This window comes from Lonchura striata, chromosome 12, assembly GCF_050655825.1.
Source record: "Lonchura striata isolate lonStrDom1 chromosome 12, ASM5065582v1, whole genome shotgun sequence".
Classification (NCBI taxonomy): domain Eukaryota; kingdom Metazoa; phylum Chordata; class Aves; order Passeriformes; family Estrildidae; genus Lonchura; species Lonchura striata.
This window is the reverse complement of record NC_140714.1, coordinates 19,666,977-19,692,596: the sequence shown is the minus strand read 5'-3', so window position 1 is coordinate 19,692,596 and position 25,620 is coordinate 19,666,977. Positions and strand designations below refer to the sequence as shown.

Genomic DNA, 25,620 nt, shown 5'->3' with positions numbered 1-25,620 from the left:
ATCTCAGGTGTGATGCCACACAGGTCACAGAACCTTTTCCCAGGTGGTGACAGTGTGTTTGTGCCATCTTCATTGCCAGGCTCTGTACGTGAGACACTCAGGAGTCACAAGCAACCAGAGCTGTCAGCAGCTCCTAACGCTGAAGCACAGGAGTTATCCCTGGAGTTATCAGGGAAAAAGTCACAGGAACTTCTTCTGAGCCAAGGGTCATCCTTGGAAGTGGCCAAATCAGTTTTATTTGGTTGTCTCAATGTTAACTGAGTGTGTCTCACCATGCAGGGGGACACATTAATCTTAAAAAATGCATGAAAATTATTACAATCTGGGAGAGTCCTGAGCAGCCCACCCCAGAGCCTTCCAGAGGTAAACATGGGTAAATAATCCATAGTGCTCTGTCAGTCCTGGACTGCCTTGAGACAGGGGGGCACTGGGAGAGATGGGACTGAGGAAAACAGGGGAACTCCTGCCCTTCCAGTTGTAAAAAGTGGGACACAGATACAGCACAGACTAAACAACAAGGTTTTTGTCTGTTTTAGGTTGTAGGGAATGTAACAAACTTCTCACACCAATGCTCTGTGCTGTCCACTCCTCTGAAACAAGGGCTGCTCCAGTGCATTTCTGCCAGCACACATCCTAAAACCCCTTTAGATGTGTGTCCTGCAGCTACAGGCAATGCTCAGCTTTCCATCTGCTTCCCCATCCCAGTGTCCTGATGGTTCATTCTGGATTCCAGCCAGGCCCAGGAGGGGAGGTGAGCTGTGCCAAGCCCTGGGCACGCAGGTGAGGGCTCCACCCTGGCACCCCCAGAGTGACCCTGGGCACAGCACCAAGCCCTGGGGTGTCCCTCCTCCTCCTCCCCTCCTCCAGCTCCCTGGGAGCTCTGTCTAAGGGCACACTGAGCTGGCAGCAGCAGCTTCAGCTGTCCCGGTGAGGTGTAGCAGCTGAGACTCACCTGGCTGGGCAGCAGAGCTCAGTGTTCACAGCCAGGAGACCTCTGGAAACCTCTAAAATTGTCCACTCTGCTGTGGGGATCTCACAGCCTGCTCAACTCCCAGGTTTTGCTTTGTTCCCCTTTCTTTTTAAAGAATAACTCGATAGGAAAATGGAAAAATATTATTATTTAAATTTAATTTAATTTAAATTATTTAGTTATTTAAAGAATAACTCAATAGGAAAATTATTGTAGAGTACTTGGAGACTGATCAGATGAATTGCACGCCAGTGATGCTCTGTCTCTGTGTTGCAGTACAAGTGGAAACACAGACTCATTGGCAATACTAAACTTGTCAAAATCAAATCTAAAACTCCTGGTTTGTTTTTCTATTTGACATCTCTCTTTCTGGGTTTTACACAGAAACTCAGGGAAAAAATACTTGTGGAAAATGGGTGAGTGAAAACTGCTAAAAGGTGTTAAGCAGAGCCAGGGGAATCCCTCTGTACAAATCAGCCTTCCTCCTGTAATTTCTCTGACAACAAGACCACTCACTGTCCATATGTCATGCCCTTATTTTTGTGTTGCCCCTGAAAACAACAAATTTATTTCTAAAACAAAAGAGGATACTGAGATAAAGACTTCCTTTAGCCACTCACTGGCTTTCCCACCTCGAATAAATTTAAAAAAACTAGAATCACATCCTGTTTGAGGGGTAATTTTAGGAGAGTTCCCCTTAAATACAATCTAGCTTCCTTTCAATATTATATCCTACAAAGCCACTGGTCTAATTTTGCACTTGGGAGTGTGACTGGATCAGGGGAGCAATTCTATATTTGAATAATGACGAGGCAGATCCCTGTGGTACACGATGGGACAGTGGTCCATGCAGGATGAAACTCAGAAAGTGCAAGGGCCCTTTCCACCCTGTTGGTACCACAGAGAACGGGATGTGTGAATTCCAAGAGATCCCATTCCAGGTTAACTCCGGATTTATCCTCCTGGTGCTCATCTGTTCCACCAAGAAAAGATCATCTGAAAAATGTGATCCTTGTTAAAAGTAGCTAAAAGGCTCATTCAGCTCATCGAGTGAAGCAAGCAGAAAGCTCCAGGCAGAAGCAAGAGCTGTATGCTTGACCTTTCCCCATTCCCCCTTTTCCCTCTGTGCACTCAGGACCAGGCTCAGGCATTCCTAGGAGCTGTGTATTTGGAAAAAGAGAGCTATTTTTATTCACCCTGTGGTTTCTCAGCAGAGAGGTCTTCAGGAATATTTCCTTTCACGTCAATCCCTTTAAACATTTTACAGAGCAGAGTCTGTTCTGGGAAGTCAGTAAATTTGAATTCATGTTTTGAAGTTTTATCATGGCTGGGAATATAACGTGCAGCGAGCAGCCAGCAGGGCTGATGAATAAAGCATATGCAGGCTGTGTAGTCCTGCTAAAGCTATTACCAGAGTATTTTACATTTTCTGGGCACCCAAATTAAACCCTTTACAGAAGCAGAGCAATCCAAAAACCATCTGGCACTAGAATTTGGGATTTCACAATGCTTTAATGCAAGCCATGTGAGCAGGATGTCCAGAATGTCTGTGTCAGTGGTTTGAAGGAATAGATGTGCAGAGGATGAACTTTGCAGTAGTTTTGTCCAGTTTTCATGTGTCCACCTGGCACTGCTGGGGCTGAGCAGGGATGGCCCCTGCACTGTCACCTGTCCTTGCCTGACCCTGGGCACTTCTCTGCTCCTGGACACGGAGGAAAAACCCTCATCAGAGAGGAGGAGCCCAAACCTGAAGCCAGGTGCACGACTCCAGAATAAAGCTAAATAACCACAGGAGTTTTTTCCATCCTGACACTGAATTACAGTTCGGATTTGTTATGTAATAGGCCATCAAAGCCCTGTTTGGCCCTCAGGATGGAAGAGATGCTTCATCCTATGCCTGTGCTCTCCTGAAGTGCTTTCCCACCCTCCACTGTGGTTTAACAAGCAGTGGGAATAACTGTGACAAAGGGAACTCGGGATCACTTGGAATTCAGGGCTCCTCTCTCCTCCTCTCAGGGCTCAGTCAGGCCAGGAGTCCCCAGGCGTGATGAGGCAGACCCTGGTTCTGAGTGAGGGAGCCCAGTGTGCTCAGAAACAGGGCAGGGCACAGCCAAACCAGCTGCTGACACCTTGCACAGGGCAGGGCACAGCCAAACCAGCTGCTGACACCTTGCACAGGCACCACCTCTGCCTTCCCTGGCTGTGCCTCTCCAAAATGTGCTGCAGGAGGCTCTGCTGTCCACCTTTGCCTTCCTGGGCTTCTTGAGGTCCCAGCCTGTGGGTTCTTTATCCTCTTCTCTGTGGGGATTCTTTATTCTTCCCTGTCAGATGAAGCTTTTTTCTGACTCAGAGATGGGGTAACTGAGAGGCGTTTTAAAAACTTTTATTCTATTTTCAGCTTATTTTGTCTCAAAGTTTACATACAAATGCATGCTATGTAAACATTATATAAAACTTAAAAAATTCCCTAGAAATTAATTTCCCACACTTCCCTACACATTTTCCTTGAGGGCACTGCCAGAAGTGCCCTGCACTGCTCGCACACTGCTGGCCCTGGGTCAGCACCATTGCTCAGTTGGAGTCCTGTGCTCTCCTGGAAGGAGGTGGATCCTGACAAGATGCATCTCTAGTGAGAAGGAATTGGGAGATGCCAGATTCCATTTGCACTGGGGAATGTGCACAGTATGGAATGGGCAGATCATGGAATCCCAGACTGGTTTGGGCTGGAAGGGACCTCAAAGCCCACCCAGTGCCACCCCTGCCCTGGGCACTTTCCCCTGTCCCAGGCTGCTCCCAGCCCCAGTGTCCACGCTGGCCTTGGGCACTGCCAGGGATCCAGGGGCAGCCACAGCTGCTCTGGGCACCTGTGCCAGGGCCTCTCCACCCTCACAGGAAAGGATTTCTTCTTAACACCTGTTCTAAACTCTTTATCATTCCCCCTTGTCACTCCATCCTGTGTAAATCATCTCTCTCCATCTTTCCTGTAGCTCCTCCAGGCAGTGCAAGGACACAGTTTGGTTATCCCAAAACTTCTCTTCTCCAGGTGAACATTCCCAGTTCTCTCAGCCTTTTCTCATAGGAGAGTGCTCCAGCCCTCTGACCATCCTGCTGTCCCTGAATGGAACAGACACCTCTGCCCTCGCCGGGTGGAGCAGGAGAGCAGAGGACTCACCTGGCACCAAGCCTTTCTGAACAACATTTTAAATTAAAAATCCCAGTAGATTAGAGCCAGTAACATAATCACAGCAATTACATTTCTTTGGGATGGCAGGACTGAAGTCCTTATGGCAACATGAAGCCAGGAGAGCTGAAGAGAGACTGGGGACAAGGGATGGAGGGACAGGACACAGGGAATGGCTTCCACTGCCAGAGGGCAGGGCTGGATGGGATATTGGGAATTGGAAATTCCTCCCTGTGAGGGTGGAGAGGCCCTGGCACAGGTGCCCAGAGCAGCTGTGGCTGCCCCTGGATCCCTGGCAGTGTCCAAGGCCAGGCTGGACAGGGCTGGGAGCACCTGGGACAGTGGAAGGTGTCCGTGCCATGGCAGGGGTGGCACTGGATGGGCTTTGAGGTCCCTCCAACCCAACCCAGTCTGTGTTCCTGTGATTCCATACCAGCAGCCAGTACATTATCAATTCCACAGTGACTTTACCAGCAATGTTTACCGGTAATTCAGCAGTTACATTATTCCAAAGTGATTACAAACTCATTTTGTCAAATGAACAGCTCCGAGCATTTTGCAACTCTCCCCTGGTAAAGCTGTCCCTCTGGACGTGCGGACGCAGGAGGAAGAGCCGGTGTCCGGTCTCCGCTGGCAGGGCAGGAGGGGCGGGAGGTTTTTGGGCGCTGGGGCTGTCCCGGCCGGGATGCCCGGGCCCGCCGCGAGAGGGAGAGCCGGGTCCGCCGAGCGCGTCCGCCCCGCCCGGCCGGAGCGGAGCGGAGGAACCGCCTCCTTCGTGGCCATAAACGCATCCCGAGCTGACAAAACTCCGCCAAGAGCCTTCACGGAGTGTTTATACCAGTTTCGCTGGGCTGGCTGAAACCAGAGATTAACCAGTGGGACCTTTGTGTTTGGATAAACACGGAGCCTGAAATGCACTCATTTAGCTCAGAATGGGAATGAAAAACTCTGGTTTGTCTTCAGAAGTAAACGCGCTGTATTCAGCAGCAGCTTCACAGAAAGGACTTCTTGAAGAAGAGACTCCTCATCCGCATTTGATTGTTTCTTTCTGAATATTTTGCAGTAATTTTTGTTGTTGGTTCTGCTTCCAGACAATCTCTTACCACTGGGGCATTCTGCGAATGCAGCCACACATCTGAGGACGAGGGAGAAAAAATGTCCCAGCACTTGGCTGCTTGAGAACTTTGCATTTAAAGCAAAATTTGTAGCTGAAAAATTCACTGAGGATTTGTTTCGAGGACGGTGCTGAGGTTTGTTTGCTGGAATGCAGGGGGAAATCACTGTTTGCAGTGGCTCAGCTTTGAAATGTCTGGATCTGTACAATATCTTCCCAATATTTTTCCCATCCCTCGCTTCTCTCAGTTAAGACCACCTCATTCCTCCCTTTCATATACTTCCTCCTGGGCTTTGTAATCTGCCTTGCCCCAAGGAAATGCAGCTGTCACGATGGTTCACAGATCAAAATTCAGCCTTTAATGTAACTAAGGCTTGATCCATTAACCACTTTGAAGATTATGACCAAAGCCTGTAACTGGCATCTGAAATATGAGCCTGCAGCAGGAGTTAATGAGGCCCAGGGAAGCTGCTCAGCAGCTCTGCTCTCCCGGACAGGGAAATCAGGGACACAAAAGCAGCCAGCCCTGCAGCAGGAGGGGCCAGGACAGCCTCAGGCAGCCCAGGCAATGTCAAAAATCAGTAAATTTGGAAGTGATAAGGGGTTTTGTGGCTGCAGTATTAAACAGACATAGAAAGGAGCACAGTCTGGAGTGATGTGGCTGTGCTGAGACTGCCAAGGCAGGCAGCAGCATCCAGGGGGATCAGGAGCTCCTGGGAGCTGTGAGAGCACAGGGAGAGGCTGTCCTGGGAGCAGAGGATGCACGGTGAGGTTCCCAGGATGCACAGGAGCCGCGTGCCAGAGGAAGGCTCTGGTGATGTAAATGGAAATAATCCAATTTATACACCCTTGGTCCTGTCAGCTGAGAGGGAAATCAGGGAAATAGCCCACACTGAGCTGGGGTGGAGCACTGACAACCCTGTGCTCACATCTGGCAGTTCCTTTTGAGTGAAGAAAGAGCTCCAGTATTTAAAACTCCTGTTAAAAATAAGCTGTTCCTTCATGTTGACCCAACACAGCCCTCGAGAGCCAAAGGTGAACCTGCTGTTTGCCTGAGCTGCAGGAGAAAATGAGCAAGAAGGAGCCACCCACAGCATCAGTGAAACAGGATTCATTTCACATCAGCCTGGAGAGAGTGGCTTAGATCAAGGATCCACCAGAAGCAGTCCAGTAAGTTTCCACCGAATCAACATTTTCTGATGGAAAACTCAGAATATTCTGTGATTCTGTGCTGTCTGGAAAAGTTGCAGCATCTCAAATTGTTACCTTGAAAGTACCAGTTATCATTTCTCCATTTCATGAATACCAAATGCTCACAATTGCTGCCTTTTTGAGTTTATTATTCTAAATATGATCCTGCTGTGACCCTTCAGAACAGAGCAAATGGCAGAAAATGTAAATTGACAAAACTTGGAGATTTAGGCATTAGAATTATTCCATTCAGTGTATAATTGAGGCTCCCATTACAAAAATCACTTAAAATTTTGTTTTCAAGTACTCACATCTACTTGTGCAAGTGAAGTCACTACAGCTTGGTTGTGCTCTTCTATTTATTTACACATCGCCAGCTGAATGAACATATTTCCATGGGAATGTCAAAGAAAACAGCCTAAAAAGCAAAATAATTAGTCAAAGCTTTTTATTCTCAGTTGGGTAATATATTAATGAACAACCAAATTTTGTTTGTTCATGACAACCAGCTGGCACAGTGAAAAAGGAGGTGACTTTGTTCATACAACTAACCCTAAGTTATTCCTCAGCCTTCCCCAGTGAGCCAGGCAGAATTCAAAACACAAGGTGGAGGTGGCACGTCCTCGCCCGACTGATAATGAGCAATTTTTCTGAGATAGGGGGAGCACTGAGCCCGAGTTTGAAGGAATTTCTTTCCAGTTCCATGCCCTAATGTGGGCAGGCCCAGAGATGAGCTCAGCCCCTGAGTTGTGGTGAATGAAGTGATCCCAGCAGAGCTGGGTCACAGCAGTGCCAGAGCAATTACACCACATCCCTCTGTAACCTTCTGTGCAGGGGACAGCCCCCACATGACTTCCAAGAAGTGAGACTCCAGTTTAGAATTGGATATTAACTGCTTGCTGCTGGTGCCTTTGGTTTGAGCAGGTATTTATTTGGTTTCATCCTTTGGAGCTCACTGCTGGGTCAGCTTTGGCTCCCTGGGGCTGGGAAGCAAAATGTGAAATGCAGCTCGATTTGGCACAGTGACTTTTGGGTTTTTTTTTACTTCTTCTGTGGTTGAGGTTTAGGTGAGAGCTGGGAATGTTTGTGTTGTTTCCCAGGCCTCAGCCCACGGGTCATCACAAAATCCTTTGGGTCGTGGGCTCGACAGCTCGAGGTGCTTTTGAGCAGCATCTGTGTCCCTAAATCAGCACAGCCACTTGTGCCACCACACTGGCTCAGCCCCACAGGCTCCAAAACCATCCCAAAACGTGGAGTGCCCATTCCATGTGCAGCTGTGCTCTCTAATGAGCTGCAGCACCTTGCATCCTCCTGAGGCAGATGCACACTGTGCTTTAGGGATGGCACCTGGCTGCAAGAGCTCCCACACGTTCTTTGTGCCCTTGCAGCTGGAATTTTTTTAGTCCAGGGCCAAGACATGCCAGCTCCAGCACTCCCTTACCACCAGTGAGCTCAGCACTTTGAGTTTTTTTGCTTTGCTTTTGTTTGCTCAAGCATTAATGAGCCTTTGTGATGCAGGATTTGAATAAAGTAGAGAAAGTGACAGAACTTTATTTCTATTTTCTACTTTATTCAAATCCTTTTCCAAAGAGTAGAAAACTTTTCTAAACTTTTCTAAAACTTTTCTAAAGAGTAGAAACTTTCCTAAAGAGTAGAAAAGGATTTGACTAAAGTAGAGAAAGTGAAATAAAGTTCTGTCACTGTCAGAGTGACTGAAAAAATGACTTCAGATCCTGAACCCTCAACTCTCCATGCCACTGTGCCACAGCCACTACTGGCTTCACACACAGCCAGCAGAGGAATTTGCTGCTCTTGTCTGCAGCTGCACAGAGCTCCTCAGATGCTCCCATGCTCCTCTACCTCTGCAGGTATTTGTTTCTAGCTGCCTGGAGATATTTTGCAGGAGAATTTCCTGCAGGGCAGCAGGGAAATTATTGTTAACTCTTCCCAGGCCAGTCTGTAATCTAGAAACAAGCCAGAAATCTTGGATTCATACCAGAACATCAGTGTTTTGTTCAGGATCTCTGACAACCAAACCCTCTAGAGCATCAAGCAAGGCCCTTGGCATTCTGGATGCCCCCTGTGAGAACACTTGGGAAGTTGGCACTGGCAGGATTTACCCTCCCTGGTGCCCTGTTTGAGCTCAAAGCTGAACCTTTGCTATTTCTAACCAACTTTCAGGCATGTTGTCAAAGCCTGCCTGGCTGAGGGGAAGCAGCCCTTGGTGATTCTGGGTTCACCAGGGCTGGCTGGGGTTGCTGTGGGAGACATTGTCCCAGCTTGACTGGGCCAGTGCTAAGGTGGCACAAGGCCCTGGGGGCTGGAGGTCACCCTTTCCCAGGGTCAGCCCTCCTGCCCTCCTCCCTGCCCCTGTAAAGCAAATCTCTCCTTCCTGCAGGTGCTGCAGGAGCTCTCCCCTCCCGGTGTCTCTGCAGGCGTGGGAGACACAGGAATGGCCCCGAACCCCACGGGTTGAGCGTGCAAAAATCAGTGACTTTGTGAAGGTCACCTTGGCTCTGGCTGTCAGCATTTCCCTCTGCAAGGTAAACCTCAGCTCCTGCTGTATTTGCTCTTTGCATACACCATAAAGTATCCAGGATATTAAATTGCAGCACACAGAGATGCAGGAACGCCTCTAACTGAAGGACTTTTCTGATTTAATACTGCACAAAGGTGAAAGCTTCACTCTGGTGTGACGTGGGAATCAGGGAAACAGAAACTTCCACAGACACTGAGGAGTTTGATCTGCAGCCTCGGAAGAAGCTTGGGCAGATGTAAAAATACAATACACAGACATTAAGCAGAAAAATCAAACACTTGTGTTTCTACAGTTGTAAGCAAGAATATGCCTTAAGTAAGTGAGAACCTGTACTGATAAGATGGTGAAGGGTTTATCGTGTAGGGGTGTGGTTGTGTGGAGCGAGCTAGAGTTTGGAAGTTATAACAGAAGCATTTGTGTGCAAGTGAGACAGAAGCCATTGGACAAAAATATCTGCAGTGCAGCACAAGTAAGTACAGGTGATGGGTTAGAAAAGCAAAATAAATTCTGTGGCAACTCTCTGTTGGGTTAGAAAGTTCTGTATTGCCATGTAAGAAAGCACTTGTGACTACTGTGAGCTATGGCCAAATGTTTGATCCTCTAGAATCTCAGAGCCTCTGAGACTGATGTTTATCTGAGCAATAAATCGTTCTTAGCCCAAAAATAGCCCCAGCCATTCACATCTAAGGGTGCCCAGTACCTCACCAAGGAATGGTTCTGCATCTGCTCTGGGCACGGAGAGCACAGAGCTGCCCCAAGTGCTGGCCTGGCTCAGCAGCTGCCTGTGCCAGCCTGGCTGGGGAGCAGGAGCAGCCAAGCAGATCAGCACCGTGCCAGGGCTGCAGCTCCCTGCAGGAAAAGAGCCTTAGGGGCAGGTGTCCTGTGGGATTTATAGCCAGTGTCAAACAGCCTGAATGGTCTGGGCAATCAATGAGTCACTCTGAGCAAGCCCTGTGTCCCCACAGGTGCCTCCAGAGGAGCTGGCATTGCCCTCCATGGCAGATGGCAGCTGCCAGAGCTCAGCTCTGCCTGCCCAGGGGTGCTCAGCATGGAATTTGTTGCAGTAAAGTGGAAAAAATTATAAGAAAAAGGCCTCATAAAATCAAGCTCTGTTCTGTCGGTACCTAACCTGTCATTTCTTCTAAGGGAAGCTAGCAATTTGCAAGTTCCTGTGTGAAATCAATCCTGGTGTGAGCAGCTCCTTAACAAAACAATCTTTCCTGGGTGAAAAACAACTTACACCTGTATAAACTGTGCTAGTCACCCCTGAGATGTCAGGGCTGGCTCCGAGGTGATGGCACGGTTAGAATATCTGACTCTAGAAAATAAAGTTCTTATTGTTGCTAACTGGCTGAATTCTTAGATCTGAAATGTAACTGCTATTTTAATTTTGATTGTAGTCTCAAAGTCCTGAACAAAGCAAGATTTTTACACTCTTAGATAAAAATGAAAACTGTCTCTCCCAAGGAACTGTCCCTGCACATATCCCCAGGGGTTTGAGTGACCAATCAATACAGAATAACAGTTTGTTAATAACCAATAAAGTAATTGGCAAAAAGCTACTGACCAACTGGAGTCCCACACGAGGTCTGTAAAACTGTATAAAAAGGAGTTATGTGAATAAAGAATGGGCTTTTCCACCACTAGGAAAATGGAGCCTGTGTGATTTATTCCCATGGGGATTCAGAGCAGCGAGCTTCCCTCGGTGTTTTTTAGGGGATTTTGGACAGATCTGTCCTGATGGGACTCGGAGAGAGCTGGAGATGATCCCTGCCACAGGGATGTGCCAGCCCACAGCCCAGGCAGGGCTGGCAGCTCTGCAGGGACATTTCCCACCTGGACAGTGGCACTGGGGACACGGCTTTGCTCCAGCTGCCTTTTCTTGGGGTCACGAAGTGCCCAAAGAGCCCCTGCAGCTCCTCCAGCTCTCGCTCTGGGGATGTGGAACTGGGACTCGCTAACCCCTGGTGGGAACTCAGCTCTGCTCCCAGTACAAAATAAGTGGCACAGCTGAGCACACATCTCCCAGGTACCCTCCTCCTGTCTGAGGGGCCTCACCACTGGCTGGAGGTGGCTGAAGTCCTGCACAGAGACCCAAAGTGTCCCCACCAGACCAGAAAAGGGGTTTCACAGTTGCTGTCCCTGTTAGGAAGAACACTAGCATGGAGGAATCTAAATGTTCAGAATGACCAGAGGCTTTTTATACCATAAATTGGTTTTCTGCTCTGTTCTTTGAGCTTGGGGAGATCTCATTTTAATTAGTATTTCTTTCATCCTTTTCCAGATCTTCTATTTTTTGTGTTACAAACAGCAAGGAAGGTGTTAAAAAAGTTCAGGCTGTTGCATGTTTGAACTCAAAAACTGTAAAAAGTTCCTATTCTCACCCGTGTAGTGCTTTTATGGTGCTGTACAACCTTCCCGACCCACAACTGGCTTCACTTCCTACCTGTCTCTGAGGAATGACCCCCCTAAAGTCACACTAAAAGCCTCAGGGCTCTGTGGCTTTGTGTGGAATTCTCTGAATCTGTGCAAGGAGCACTGTGCTGAGATGTCAGGGCTGGCTCCGAGGTGATGGCACGGTTAGAATATCTGACTGCAGAAAATAAAGTCCTTATTGCTGCTAAGTGGTTCCATTCTTAGCTCTGAAATATAACTGCAATTTTAATTTTGATTGGAGTCTCAAAGTCCTGCAGAAAGCAAAGCTCCCCAGCTTGTGCACAGGTTGGAGCGAGCCCCAGCAGCAGCAGGGAAGGGAGCCAGGGGATGGAGCCGGGCACTCCCCCCGCCACGAAACCAGCTCCCAGCACCCATCCAGTTCCAGCCACAAAGCACCGGGTCCTTATCAGCCCCCCAGCTCCCAGCACCCATCCAGTTCCAGCCACAAAGCACCGGGTCCTTATCAGCCCCCCAGCTCCCAGCACCCCTCCAGTTCCAGCCACAAAGCACCGGGTCCTTATCAGCCCCGAGGAGTGCCTTTGTTCTGCTGCTGCCTCTTGACCTGCAGCAGGAAGGCAAACACCTGCAGAGCTGCCTTTCCTGTGTCTGGGGCATGAACCAACAGCCGGGCCAGTCTGGAGCCCTGATCCAGCATAAATTTCTCCAAATCCCAGTTTTCTGTGTTCCTCCTGCTGCCCCATGGGATGCCCTGCTTGCCACGCTGACCAGTGTAACATCCAATACTCTGTTGCTGGATAAAGCAGGGCATCCATGGGTATGGCATGGTAGAGAGACCAAACCCAGATTTCTTTCCCACAAATCCTCATTTTAACCCAGGTGTAATTTGTTGTTCTGTTCTTTTGAGAGTTTTAAAGTTTTTCTAAAGGTTTTCTATACTTTTTGATGTTTGCTTATTTTTACTGAATTTTTTACACTGTTCATGTAAGTAATGGTGGTTTTACATTCTTCATAGCGGGTGGAAAGAATTATTAGACTGTTAATTTAAATAGTGTGGTTGGAGAGGTGGCAATTTCACCCTCCAATCCACTGTCACTTTTAGGTTACTTTATATTATAGAGTTAGAAAATAAAGTTCTCTCTTTTAGTTCTTTTCTTCCCTCCTTTACATCCAGCATCTGTGTGTGAATTATTTTGTGTCATAGTGTAACAATAATTATTGACTGGGAGCACTCTGGGATCCTCTCTTGGTTTTGCTTCTCCAGAGCTGCTGAGTTGCTCCAGGGCAGTTTATAAATCCAACAGTTCAGTGCTTCCTGCTGCCCTCCTGCACTCCTGACACCCCAGCTCACCCCAAACCATCAGAATCATTCCGGTCATCAGCTTTATTGAGGTAAGGAAAAAAAAAAAAGAGAGTTCTTTTTTTCTCCAAAATGATATTACTTCTGCATCATTTTCAGGCTCAGCCCTGTCCCAGATGTACAAAAAGATCCAGTTTTCTATTTAGCAATATGGTGTGATTGCTCTCCTCTGAAAAAGAGAGAGGCTGGTGATGCTGCTCAGTGAGGTAATGGTCACAGGGGAGCTCCCTCCCCTGCTCACATTTGGCTCCTGCTCTCCAGTGTCTCCTCTATAAAGCAATTTATGTTTCATGGAGGCTCCAAGGGCGTGGGAGCTGCGTGAGAAAGGCAAACAGAATGTTAACTTTGCATCATCCTCGAATGTCCAAGTGACCAGGTACAGCAATTGCTGTGAGAGATCCAGGATTTGCTTTTTTCACTTTTAATTGTGCTGAGTGTTAAGCTACAAGAATGAGGGCATAGGGCATGTTTTAATCAAGAGGGTTTGCTGTTAAGTTGACCAGAAAATAAGAGATGTAAAAAGAGACCAGGTAGGGTGGCCTGCTTTGATTCTGATAAAAAAAAAATACTTCTTTAAGCGCTGTAATAAGTAATCTAAAATGAATTTATTTGCTTATTTTAACAGTGACATCCTTAACTGCAGGCAGCATTCTGGTTTGCTGCAGGCATCCAGGTGGGTACCTGCATTTCTAAAAGCACTGGCCTCCCTCTGAGCGGTACAAACAACCAGAAATCAGACCCCAAACCAGAAAGAAGCCAGGCAAAAACACTGGAACAACACTCAAGAAGCACGTCCAAGTCAGTAACAGAGTGATATTGATAGGAACCTGAGCTCCTTGAAAATATTCATTGTATGAAGAATTCTTTTTCATCAGTGAACTAATTCAGGTAATTTTCCTGCACACACAAAAAAAGAATAGGTCAAAGCTAGTACAAAGTGCATATTATTAATGAATGTTCAGTTTATGGAAATGTCCAGACCCTGATACATAAGAAATGAGGGGTGCACTTCTTGCCCTATTTAAGGAAACACTAAAGAAAGTAGCTATTGGAGCATTTTGGCTGATGGCACAAGTGACAGGGACATTGTCAGCTGAGGGCTGGAGCTGCATGTGAAAAGTGTCAGTGAAAACATGGATTGAGCAAAGCAGCTCCGAGAGCTGCATCTGGCCAGCATTTGAGAGAGGAGCAATTTTCCTCTCCCAGTGGAACAAGAGAGAGGAGATCACAGATTCCTCCTGTTGAAGGAATTAATGTAAAATGGTTTAGCTCTGCTTATCCTGGCACACTCTCTACTCAACAAAAGAGACAAGACCTTCCATAAAGTAACTTAAATTAAAGGTGAGAGTCCACTTCTTCCCTGAGAGACCCCAAATGCAGGTACTGCAGATCAGACTGTGTGGATACGCTAATTCCTGCTAAAAACATAGCTAAAATTGCTCTCTCTGAAGTTACAGCACTGAATAAAAACCTTTGGGTTTGAACTTGAATTATCCATGCCTTCCACAACGATCTCAGTATAATTGGGCTTCAACCCTGCCTTCTGCCCAGTACAGATTCCCAGATTAATGTTTTTTTACCATTTCCAAAAGAAGAAATAATAAATCAACAGAGCAAGGAGCAAGGTGCCTGCAAGGACATGCCAGGGCAGGTAGGAAACAATTTCTTTCTAGAGATTGGTTGTAAATAAGCTGGGTTTTGGTGGCAGCTACACAGATTAGGGTTTGAATAAATTGCCCTTGCTCTGGAGAACAGAGCAGAATTTCTGTTTCCCCTGATGCACAGGGCTCACTGTCTGCTGCACAAATATTTACAGGGCAGGAGCTTTGTCGGAATCTGATATTGATGATCCCAAGATTGTAGAAAGTCTCTGTCTGTCAGCCCCCTGCCAAAGCAGAAGCCATAATTGGTCTGTGCTGGTTTCCAGGTTGTTTATTCTGTTGATCTCTCACATGTTCTGCTGCCCTGCCCAGCTCTGTCCTGCAGGGCAGCGTGTGGGGCTCTGCCCTCAGTGGGATGTTACAAACATTAAATACCAGAAACTCCCTGGGCTGGATTTACAAGAACGTGCCAATATCTGTCACCTACGTTGGACAGTGTGTCCCCAGCCTGAACCAACAGAAAAATGCCAACACCACAGTGAAACATGGAGGGCATGAAGAAGGAGAAAAAGGACAAGGCACACCCAATTTCCTCCATCTTGTCCCCTTTGGACCCCTCATCTAGAATCCTAAAATTTTACTTTTGCACCCATGCCACACTTAATTATTACTGATATCAAACCCTCAGAGCTGGTAATTCATTCTGTAAGATTGAAAACTCTTTTCCATGGACAGAGATCACTGACAGTGTCTCTGGGGGCTCTGTCCAGGGGGGTTCTGACCCCTGCCAGGGTCCCAGACCTGCCAGGGCAGCCAGAGGGAAGCTCTGGATTCCCACAGAGCTTAAGTCTTCTTGTGTGTCCTGCACTCAGGGACTCCCTCATCTGTGCTTCTTGCTGAGAGAAAGGCAAAAAGTGACTGAGTGAAGCTTGACAGAAGTGGCAACTCTGTGCTCCAGCACCAGCTCCACCACTGCCCCAGGCTGCCCTGTGCCCATCCTGGAGCATCTGCCTGCTTCCCCTGCCCAGCACAAACACTTCTGCACCATCCTTCACCCCAAAGCACTGCCCTGCACATGCAGAGAGAGCTCTCTGCAAACACAGAGCACACTTAGCATCACTTTTAGCAAGGAAATTCATAAAAATTATTAAATAGGTTGTTATAAATCCCACCCTCACCATGCTTTAGGTCTCAGCTTTAGAGGGATTGTATTGTGACCATACATGGAATTACTCATGGAATACTCTGATGGGATTTTCTTCCCAAGCAGGGCAGTGTGGTGTCCCATATTTTCTGTTCTGCTGCTCAGATCTGCTTTGGGCCCAGTCCAGAGGAGGCCACCAGGCTGATCAGAGGGCTGGAGCAGCTGTGCTTGAGGAGAGCCTGCGGGGCCTGGGGCTGCTCAGCCTGGGCAGGAGAAGCTTTGGGTGTCCCAAACTGTGGGACACTGTGGTGTCCCAGGGCAGGATTATTTACCAGGGCCAGCAGGGACAGGACAAGGAGAATGGCTTCAGATGGAAAGGGAGCAGGTAAAGACTGGATATTAGGAAAAAAACTCTTGGCTGTGAGGGTGGACAGCCCTGGCACAGGTGCCCAGAGCTGTGGCTGCCCCTGGAGCCCTGGCAGTGCCCGGGCCAGGCTGGGCAGGGTTGTGCTCACCTCCCTGGTGCTGGAGAGTCCAGAGCTGCTCCCACTTGCCCAGGGACCAGCCCAGTCTCAGCAATCACTGGATTTTCTGCCTTGACCCCCTCCTTCGAGCCCTGTGGACCAAGCTGAGAGATTTCTGAGGCAGTTGTAACATTCCAGAGCTCTCTGCCAGCTGCTGGGTCAGCTCACACTCCCTGGCAGAGTCTGTGCACCCAGAATGTCAGAAACCAGAAAAATTAAAGAGCAGATCAGAAATCCCCTTAACAAATCACAATTACTCTTCTACCCCTTAAAAAAAAATATAGACCAAGGCAGTGGGGCATGGGCAAATTGTCAATTTTTGGCTCATCATTGAGCCTGAATCTGAAGCACTTTCAAGGAGGTGTCTCAGGCTGCCAGCCAGCAGCAGGAAGAGAAAGTGAGGCTTGGGGTCACTTCAGGAAAAATCTGTATGAGAAGAACAATTCTATGGAAAATTTGCATCAACATGAAAGACGAGCAAGTTTTCCACTTCAGCTGTGCTTGATGTGATGAGACACTGCAGCATCACAGGGGGAACAGCAGCTCCTGGACTCTGCTGTGCAGCACTGAGGGTAAATAATGTCTCTTTTCTTGTAGTTCCTTTTAGGAGGCTGCTGACTTGGATAAAGAAAATGAAGGGTTCATCAGGAATGAGAAGGACCAGGAGAACCAGGAGGAGATGTGATCTGAAGAGCATCTGAAAAGCGAGAGGATGAGGACACTGGAGGGTGCCTGAGGTGTGTTTTGCTGGTCCCTTCCCAGTGTGTGCCCCAGCAGGGCAGTGCAGGCAGAGCACCTCCTGCCCCTCTGTGAGGTGGCACCAGGGACAGCTGGCAGGGCTGCTCCCAGCTAGGTGAGCAAATGTGAAATAATGCCATCTTTGCCAAGGAAACATGCTCAGGTTACTTAATTTGCCCAAACCAGCTTTAAATATGCCAGGAATAAAAGGTGTATTTATCAACTTCATGGGGTGGAGAAAACTGACGGGTCACAGTTGCTCTGGTGACATCTCTGTCTTCAACTTGTTTTGCTCTGCATTTGTTCCTTGTGAAAGGACAGAGAAGCTGCCTTGTAAAAAAGTGATTTTCAGGTGCTGTCAGTGTCATACACACTCTGGATCTCCAGGAAATCCATCCTGGCAGCCCAGCATTCCTGCCTCCCCATGTGAGCTCTGTGCTCTCCCTGCTCCATGGCAAGCGCAGTGCTCTCTGTTTGCCTTGATTTCTCCTCTTTCCTGCCAACAAAGCCTGAGCCCTGCCAGGACACACAGCACAGTGCTGCAGAGGGCAGGAGGGAGCATTCCCAGCTTTTGGAGCATCACTCCCCGGATGGGCAGGCTGAGCCCTCTGCTGCAGCCCAGCTCTGCTGCTGGCTCCTCCTCTCACCTCTGGGGCTGAAAGCCTCCCCACACTCCTATTTTCCTTCCTTGGAGCAATCACACTCTGTTGTAGACACGTTGCTGTGGTTACAGATCCTGGAATAGTCAGGATGAACAATTTCTCCATCAGGTAAGTTGGCAACCCTTCACTTGCTTCTCTGCTACAGGACCAGAACAGAGAGCTAAGAGGTGAGTTCAGGTAAGGTGATTCAGCCAGATTTATTCCAGTTGTGCAGCATGGAGAGGAAAGGTAAAAACCTGGCAGCTGGGTAGGAGATGTGGTCCTTATTGATCAGGAGCAGACCTGGGGCTGCAGTTTTGTGTGTGTAAAAGGAGCCACCGTGGCCTGGGACGTGTGGCCTGGGAGGGAGGTGGCTGTCAGCAGTGGCCTCTTCTGATTTACCCACTCTGCCAGCAGCCCTTTCCAAAGGCAGCCTAGCCTGCTCTGTGCACGCCTGCCCCGTGCCAGGGTTAGTGCAGGGGAAAGCTTGGCTTTTCCTGTAAACTCCTGCTCACACTGAAGCCATTCAACACGGATCTGCTGTGGGACAGACCTCCTTGCATCTTTGATGTCTATTTGCTCGCCCCTAACCCGTCTGATGCAGTCCCCTCGCTGCTTTCCCAAGGCAGGGGACAAATTCAGGAGTGGGGCTCCCGGGTTCTGCCCAGTGCCAGCTCTGTGCTGATGGTGGCTGCAATTCCTGGCTCGCAGGGACCCGGCTCCAGTTACATTTGCTGGCGTCAGGCGGGCTCTGCAGACCACTGCAGCTAAAAATAAAAGAATCCAAAGCACAAACCCCGAAGAGAGAGGGATGTTAAAATTCCAGGAAAGCTGTAGGAAAAGCTGGAGAGGCGCAGGAGCAGCCCTGGGGGGACAGCACCAACATTTTGGGGCACTTTAAATTAAGCCTCTGGGTTTGCCTGTTTTTAGCCCTGTCACCCGTGTGACCCTGCGGGGCTCAGCCCCTGGCTCCAGGTATTTGTGCTCACACAAAGGAGGCTTTGGAGCCTTTTGGGAAGCAGAACCATCCCTGGTGTCCCTGCTGGCCCTGAGAGCTCCCAGCAGTCCCAGCCTTGGGATTGCCCTGGATCCAAACCCTCGGATGGTGCTGGGTGTGGGAACACGGCTCTGGTGAGTCCTGAGTGGGCCGAAGGGGGGAACGGGGTTTTCACAGCTTTTGCAGCACCTTTACTTGTCTGGGAGGTTAACAGTGGATCTGTGAATCCAGGCCAAAGGGTCGGGATTAAATACTTACCAAACCTGCTTCCAAAGGCTAAATTAATTAGTCTGCAATCAGATGGAAAAGCCCCAGTGCTATTTCTAAGGGGAGGTTTATGAATTTTGTATGAAGGTTTTGGTGGAAATTTCCACAATTTCTGAGCACAGATCATAATCTAATAACCTTTGAAATTGTCGTTTTCTATTTAAATATTAAATAGATACAGAGATTAATGTTTACCAGGTACAAAGTTGTATTTTGAAGTGTGCCTGCCCTTTCCTGGAGCAGCACAGCTCCATTTCAGGTTGGCAGACTGCTTGCCTTTGACCCGTCTGCAAAAACTCTTTCCAGATTTAATCGAAGCCTCTTTGCAGGAGGCTTTATCTCTGCCTCCTTTTTGGGTGCTGTGAAACTAAACCCACCAGGAGTGTGAAAGTGAGGTTAAAAAGCAGCTGTGTGTTTGCATAACAATGGATTATATCCATGCAGTGCAGGGCTCCATCTGCCCCTGGAGCTCCTTGCATGTGGGTCAGAAGTTTCCAAACGATGGCTGAGATTAATGTGTGCAAAGGCCTGGGTTTTCCAAGTGTGCCACAGTTTAATCCTGCCTCTCTCCAGGGTTTTGGGAGTGCTGGGAATCACAGGAGCACAGAATGAGCTAGATCAGGATGAACAGGAGCACAGAATGGAGAAGACCTCTAAGATCATCTGGTTCTGCTGCTCCACAGGGAGAGCTCAGCCTGGCTGTGCTGCTCAGGGGCTGCAAAGCCTGCACTGCTGCAAAGCCTGCACTGCTGCAAAACCTGCACTGCTGCAAAGCCTGCACTGCTGCAGAGGCCCCTGCAGGGCTGAGCAGTGGGGCCAGCACCTTGCCCTGGTGTGCATTTTGGAGATTTGCTTTGGTTCTTCCCCTTAAGAACAGCAGCTCCTTCTGAAGGGAGCTGGAGGTGACTCCTGCCAACTTTGTTTGGGTGTTTGGAGCAGCACAGGGGTTTTTAATGGGATCATGGAATATCTGAGCCAGGAGGGACCCACAGATGATCCAGCCCAACCCCTGGCCCTGCACAGGCACCCCAGATCCCCCTGTGCATCCCTTGGGCAGGGTTATCCCATCACTGGGTGTGCAGTGTGTGATGTGTGTCACGTCCTCAGGCAGCTCCAAACCTGTTCCTGTGTGCCTCGTGCAGCTCCACTCCTTATTCAGGACTTCTCCTCCTGGTCCAAGCTCAGTTTCCCAGAAATCAGCTTAGTTTTTGTTAAAAGAGTTGCCTGATACAGCTCAGGTGTCCCCACATTCATTTTCTAGCAGCAGGTGCTGGGAAGAGCTTCAGTGTGTGCCCAGGGTGCAGTCAGAGCTACCAACATCCTCTGGTTTTGGATTGGAAAACCCCACTATTCCCTGAAAATCTGCAATGCCTACTGACCTCAAGATTAGCCCTGCACTGGTGTATTTTAGGCTCACCTCACCTCTCCAGCAGAATTAGAATTAGCCCTCCAAAGACCTGGGCCAGGCTCATTTTACTTCTTCCTGTAGTCATTAATTAAGGTAGCAGCTAATTTTGTATGGGATCTTTTAATTTTGGCTGTATTTTATAGAATGATTGCTGGTGAAAGTTGGATGTGTTGCATCTTGAATATTGCTGAGGCTGGAAAACAGCCAGAACAACCAAGGAGCAGAACTTCCAGGCAGTTTTCCATATCTGCAGTAAAGCTCAAGTCTGCAGCGAAGTTATCTGAGGAATTCAGGCTGTGAACAACAAATGGAAAGGGAATGACACAGATATGAGGTGGGGGGGAAAGTGAGGTATTTTATGATTTTGGACAGCTTCCTGCAGTTATATCACTGCATTGTTATTATTCCTCAGCAAAATCAGAGACGAGAGATTGCACTTGAGCAGCTCCACTCATTCCTGGCAACCTGGGGAAATCCAAGTGAGCTGAGAGAGGTGGATCAGAGGTGATTCCCCACCCGTGCCCATTCATTCCAGAGTGAAATAGCCAAGGACCAGCACGTTGTGGATATTTCCCAGTGTTTTAATGACTTTGTGCTTCCTCTTTGGCACAGTTTGTCAAGTATTCCATGGCTTTTTTAAAGAACAAGGAGACTGAGCTTACTGTGTTCTGAATGTCAGAGCAGATTTCAAGGGGAAAAAAAATCCCTAAAACCCATTGCTCTACAAACAGCAAGACTAAAGCAGTTTCACCACAGATTTATATGGTCTCATCCCTAAAGCACCTCTGCTATAAGTATAACTATATATATTTATATATAAGGATAAATATATATCAATCATTATATAATTATATATATATAATTATAATTATTTTTTAAAATTTATAGAAAAGGATATCTTAACTGTGGTTCTCATTTTAGAGGGTAAGCCCCTCACGTACTGGGGCTAATTCAGCCTCAGGTACATGGGCACTGAGCAGCCTGCTGCATAAACAGGAATATTTGGTGCCTGAATTCTTTCTCTCCTTCAGTTGAGGTATGAACATGGTTCCTTTTTCTGTCTTCAGTTGCTGACTTCCAAGAACCTTTAGAAAATTAATTCTTCTTGAGGCCTTGACTCATGTGTCAAATATGTATGAAATTTGGAGCAAGAGATAGACTGAGCCATTACATAAGCTTCCTCTCCTTAGGAAAGCAACCTAATCAAGTTTGTTCCATAAAAACTCCCCACCCAAATGACTGGAAATGGAGGTTTTTTACAAACACAGACCTGTGCCAAACAACAGCCATCAGAGCCCCTCTGCCCAGTGTCCTTTTTCTTGGCAGGGATTCCTGCTTGTGTTGGACAATGGAGCACATTTTCTCCTCTCTTTTGAAAGAGTTCACAAGTTAAATCTAATGTCAAGTTACCTTCCCAATCCAAATCCCTAATAAGCTACCATTAATCAGGCTGGGGGAGAAAGAATAACAAAATGGAAGAGCATTAAGTTTATTTCCCCAAATGTTCCATTGCTGTACTTTCCCCTCTAAGCGCCAAGGCCACACCACATCTCCTTCACTGACAGGCATCCCACACTTCCTCACAGTCTGAAGCAAAAAGGTTGGGAAGAGCGTTTTGGGCGTTGTAAACTGGATTATTGTGGTTAATCAGTGCAGTTAATTAATGCAGGCTCCCACCCTGCACACCAAGGTGAAAGCAGCACTCCCTCAGCTCCTGCTGATCTGGGCTCTCTGCCCATTGATGTGCTCACTGCCTCCTTCATCTCTGAAGCCCAAATGTGACATTTCCCATTTTTGCCCACGTCCCTCTGGTTTGGACTGTGCTGGGGTGTGCTCTGTGCTCCTTCCTCAGTCTGGGGGAACATGAGAATATTGCTGTGCTGCTCCTCCTGGGCACAGAGCTGCCACATCTCTCCTGGTGGGGCTAGGGAAAGCCCCAGAGAGGAGCAGAGCTGCCAGCAAAGCCCAAGGATGGAGCAGCATTCACTCCAGAGCTCCCTCTGCCCCTGCACTGATCCTTGCACAAAACCCTGTTGTGGTTACACAGCTTTCCCTTAAAAGATATGTTTGGGCTTATTTCACTTTTCATCAGAGTGCCCTGGAAGTTTAATTAAATCCTTGTTCATTTTGATGCTCAGGATGATACTAACATTTGCAATCAGTTGAATACCAGCAGATTCAGTTTGACACAGGTTTAAGCCTTGCTCATTTTGATCTCACAAGGTGTCCAGGAGTCCCTGCTTGAAGAACCTCATGTCTGAGGGTCCTAAGCTTGACCCCTCCTCTGAATATTTCCAGCCAGGAATCATCACTCTTTCTTCTTGCCTCAAATATTTTATTACCCTGGTAGCAGGAAGTGAACTGGGGGGTCAAGAGAGAAAACTTTTTATTTTGGAGGCTGCAGAGTCCAGAATTCTGTTCTATTCTATTCTATTCTATTCTATTCTATTCTATTCTATTCTATTCCTTTTGCCCCCTTAGCAAGAAGAAAGTATGATAGTTCCATAAGGAATGTGGACTTTTATAGACAATACATCCCTGTGGTGCCCAAACACTCTGATATATGAAATGATTTTTTGCTTAACCAAAGGAAAAAAAAAAATGCAAAGTTTTTGCAAGCCCTGGTTTTGTGAGCCCCAAACACCAGGGAGGCACTTGCACAAATATTGTTTGCATACAAATAAATTTGTGCACACAGAGGTGGAGAAGAAAAAGAAAAATCTAAAAGCTGAACCACTCCATAGGAGCCAAGCTCCCCAACTCTTACAGTGTGTAATTACTTAAATAATTACAGAAGGAACTGTATTAAAGGAAAAAGAGAATAAATATTTTTAATGAATGCTGGCAGGTTCACACTCTGGGGCTTCACTGGCATTTTTAACCTGCTGACTGAAATTGAAGCAGAGTATTTTTAGCTGCACCTGTAGATTGTTTTTGCTTTTGTAAAATGTCTCCACACCCCCTCCAACCTCTGCACCCACTGTCTCCAGTGCTGGTGGAAGCACTACACACACACAATCACCCCACAGACTGGCTTGTTTTTATCACTTTCACTTCTTAGCACATACTTGGGAATAATTTCACTGGTTTCACTTGAATTTATAATCTGTTTATCCACCAATTTACCAAAACCTAAACCAGGTGGTTAAAATCTGAGTATCCTCCCAGAACTTTCACATAGAAAATTATTGCACAGTGGGGTTTTTTTTTTGGTGTTTTTTTTTGTTTTTTTTTTTTTTTTTTTTTTAGGAAATCTGTAGTGGATTTGAAATTAATTTTTTAGTTTTGAGCACCAGGGAAGAGTTTTGGGTACAGATGCTGGACTGTTGAGGCAGAGAAAGCAGTGCTGCTCTTTGGATAAAGGTTATCCCAGACTTTGTTCTAAATCCTGTCCTTCCTGTGCATTCCAAAAGCCAAGCTCCAGGTGCTGGGATTGATTATTTTCATGGAGTCACACATGGAACAAGGCAGAGGCCACAAAGAAAGAAGGGGCTTGACACCAGGATGCCAGAAGGGAAAGATTTCTCAAAGTGAGGGAAAGATTTCTCAAAGTGAGGGAAAGGAGGGAAGTTGGTATTTTCATATTTCAGTCCAAGCCCTTTCTTTGGCTGCCACAGACCCGTTGTCACTCCGTGCTGATCTGCATTTTATCCCGAAGCCTCCTCCCCACCTTTCCATGGCACTGCCCTTGGCCAGCTCCTTTTGAACAGCAAATCTTTCCAAACTCCTCCAGGCAGTGGAGGATCCATGGCAATGCCTTTGCCTAAGTGCAAAGAGCCAAAAGCAAGAATAACCCTGACTTTGCAGAAGGGGGAACAAAAAGTGTGCCAGACTGAAGGTGCAGAATTGCTCAGCAGCAGCAGCAATGGCTCTCTGAGGCTCTTCTTGCCTTATTACATCAAGTCAGTTCTTGCTCAATGATCAGAATCTCTCCCAGTTTCAGTCTTGTGCTGGAGCTCAGAGGAGGAGGCTCCAGCAAGGCCTCCCTGCTGCTCTCCTCAGAGCTCACCAGCAGGGATGGGAGCAGGAGCAGCTCTCCTGCCCGGGGATATTGCTGAAACCTGCCACGTGGAAATCCATTCCTCCCTGGGGATGGACACTCCCCTCTGGAGTCACCTGCAGCAGGTGAGGAACTCCTTGGGTGTAGCAGATTCTTCATTTACCTTTGGGCAGGTGGCAGAGAAATTACAGGTTAGGGAGGCAGTTCAAAAGGGAAAAAGCCCAGGGCAATTAGGGAGCCCTTCACAAGCAGGAGATGAATTCCTGCCAGGCTGCATTCTGGGGTGCTGGGATCTGCTCCCAGTGCCAGCAGATGACATCCAGAAGTGCAAGGCTTTGATTTTGAAATTGTACACATAAATATATACACACACACATATGTATTTTATCTGAGGGAAGATTGTAATCGTTGTTTAATCAAAGGTGAAATTTTCAAGGTGCAGAAGGAACTCTGCTCTTCAGATTATATATTAAAGTTGGATATGCATTTCTAAATCTTGTACTGTTGTTTCAACACAACAAAATGTGGATATGGTTTTACTTGCAGTATATAACATATTGGTCAGTACACAAATATATGGTTGCTGTCCTGAGAAAGCCATTTAATGCATGATAAATTGGGGCTGTGTTAGCTGTGAAAAGCATTTAAATAATACTATTACTTTTGCACATGGACTGGAGACACCTCTAGTTCTTTTTCTGGAAACACAAGGTAGGCAAGAGACCCTTGGGACAGTTTTGTGTCCCTTTTGAAGGAACTCTTCTCACAGAATAAATAAATAATGCCTAATAAATACATTTTGAAACCTATGTTGAGCAGCCAGAACTGGGAAATTTATCCAGCCCCAGCATTAATTCACACACCAGGGATGTGCAGTGTCACTGACTATTTCAGCTCTTCTTCTGCCCAAATTAACTCCTTACATCAAAGTCTCCACCCTACACTGAGGGTTGGGTGATGCTGAGGGAGCCTATGGGCACATGGGAGAGGGGATTCCTGCAGCAATTTTATTCCTGAGAAAATACCAGATTGAGTTAGAGGAGTCAATGTTCCTGTGTACTGAGATTTAAAAAAACCTCAATAGATTTGGGGTTTCTTTCTCGTAATTCAACTGAAGGGACCAGTGAATGAAAGGCTCCTAAAAATGACCAAATTCATTAGATGGTTCTTTATTATTAATTTATTATTCTTAGGTTTTCACAAGATGCAGTTCTCTCAGAGGAGCTCAGAACCAGACTGGTGCAGATTTTGTGAGTGAATGAAGGAAAACAATTTCTCTATTCTATCCACACAAACCTTTCTCTGAGGACACAAATCCCCAGGGCTCTGAGATGCCATTAGGGCAGTTAAAGGTGTCCTGTGCTGTTTCCTCGGGGCTGCTCCTTTCCCCTGGGCATCAGCAGCTGCAGCCAAGGCAGGCAGGAGTGCAGCTGAACCAGCCTGACTCGCATCTGCTGGGAGAGTGGCTGCAATCTGAAGGGAGAGTTTCCCCTGGCTAAAAGCCAGCCTGGGAACAGCCACTTCTACAGACAGCAGCCCTCAATTTCAAAA

At 47.4% G+C, this 25,620-nt stretch overlaps 1 protein-coding gene and 1 long non-coding RNA gene across 3 annotated transcripts in view; both read left to right on the top strand.

Moving 5' to 3' along the window:
• The first annotated feature begins 6,186 nt into the window (after positions 1 to 6,186).
• Positions 6,187 to 16,977, top strand: LOC146766292 (uncharacterized). Its single transcript, XR_014958192.1, has 5 exons — positions 6,187 to 6,435; positions 8,855 to 8,999; positions 12,654 to 12,781; positions 13,375 to 13,422; positions 16,626 to 16,977. It is a non-coding gene; the product is annotated as an uncharacterized LOC146766292 (long non-coding RNA).
• A 1,223-nt stretch (positions 16,978 to 18,200) lies between these two features.
• Positions 18,201 to 25,620, top strand: part of RAF1 (Raf-1 proto-oncogene, serine/threonine kinase) — a 63,821-nt gene continuing 56,401 nt past the window's right edge. The window contains exon 1 of one of the 2 annotated variants that reach the window (XM_085590772.1): positions 18,201 to 18,528. The gene's annotated coding sequence lies outside the window, so the exon portion shown is untranslated. The remainder of the gene's footprint in view (positions 18,529 to 25,620) is intronic. The other variant, XM_077786047.2, reaches the window with a different exon arrangement.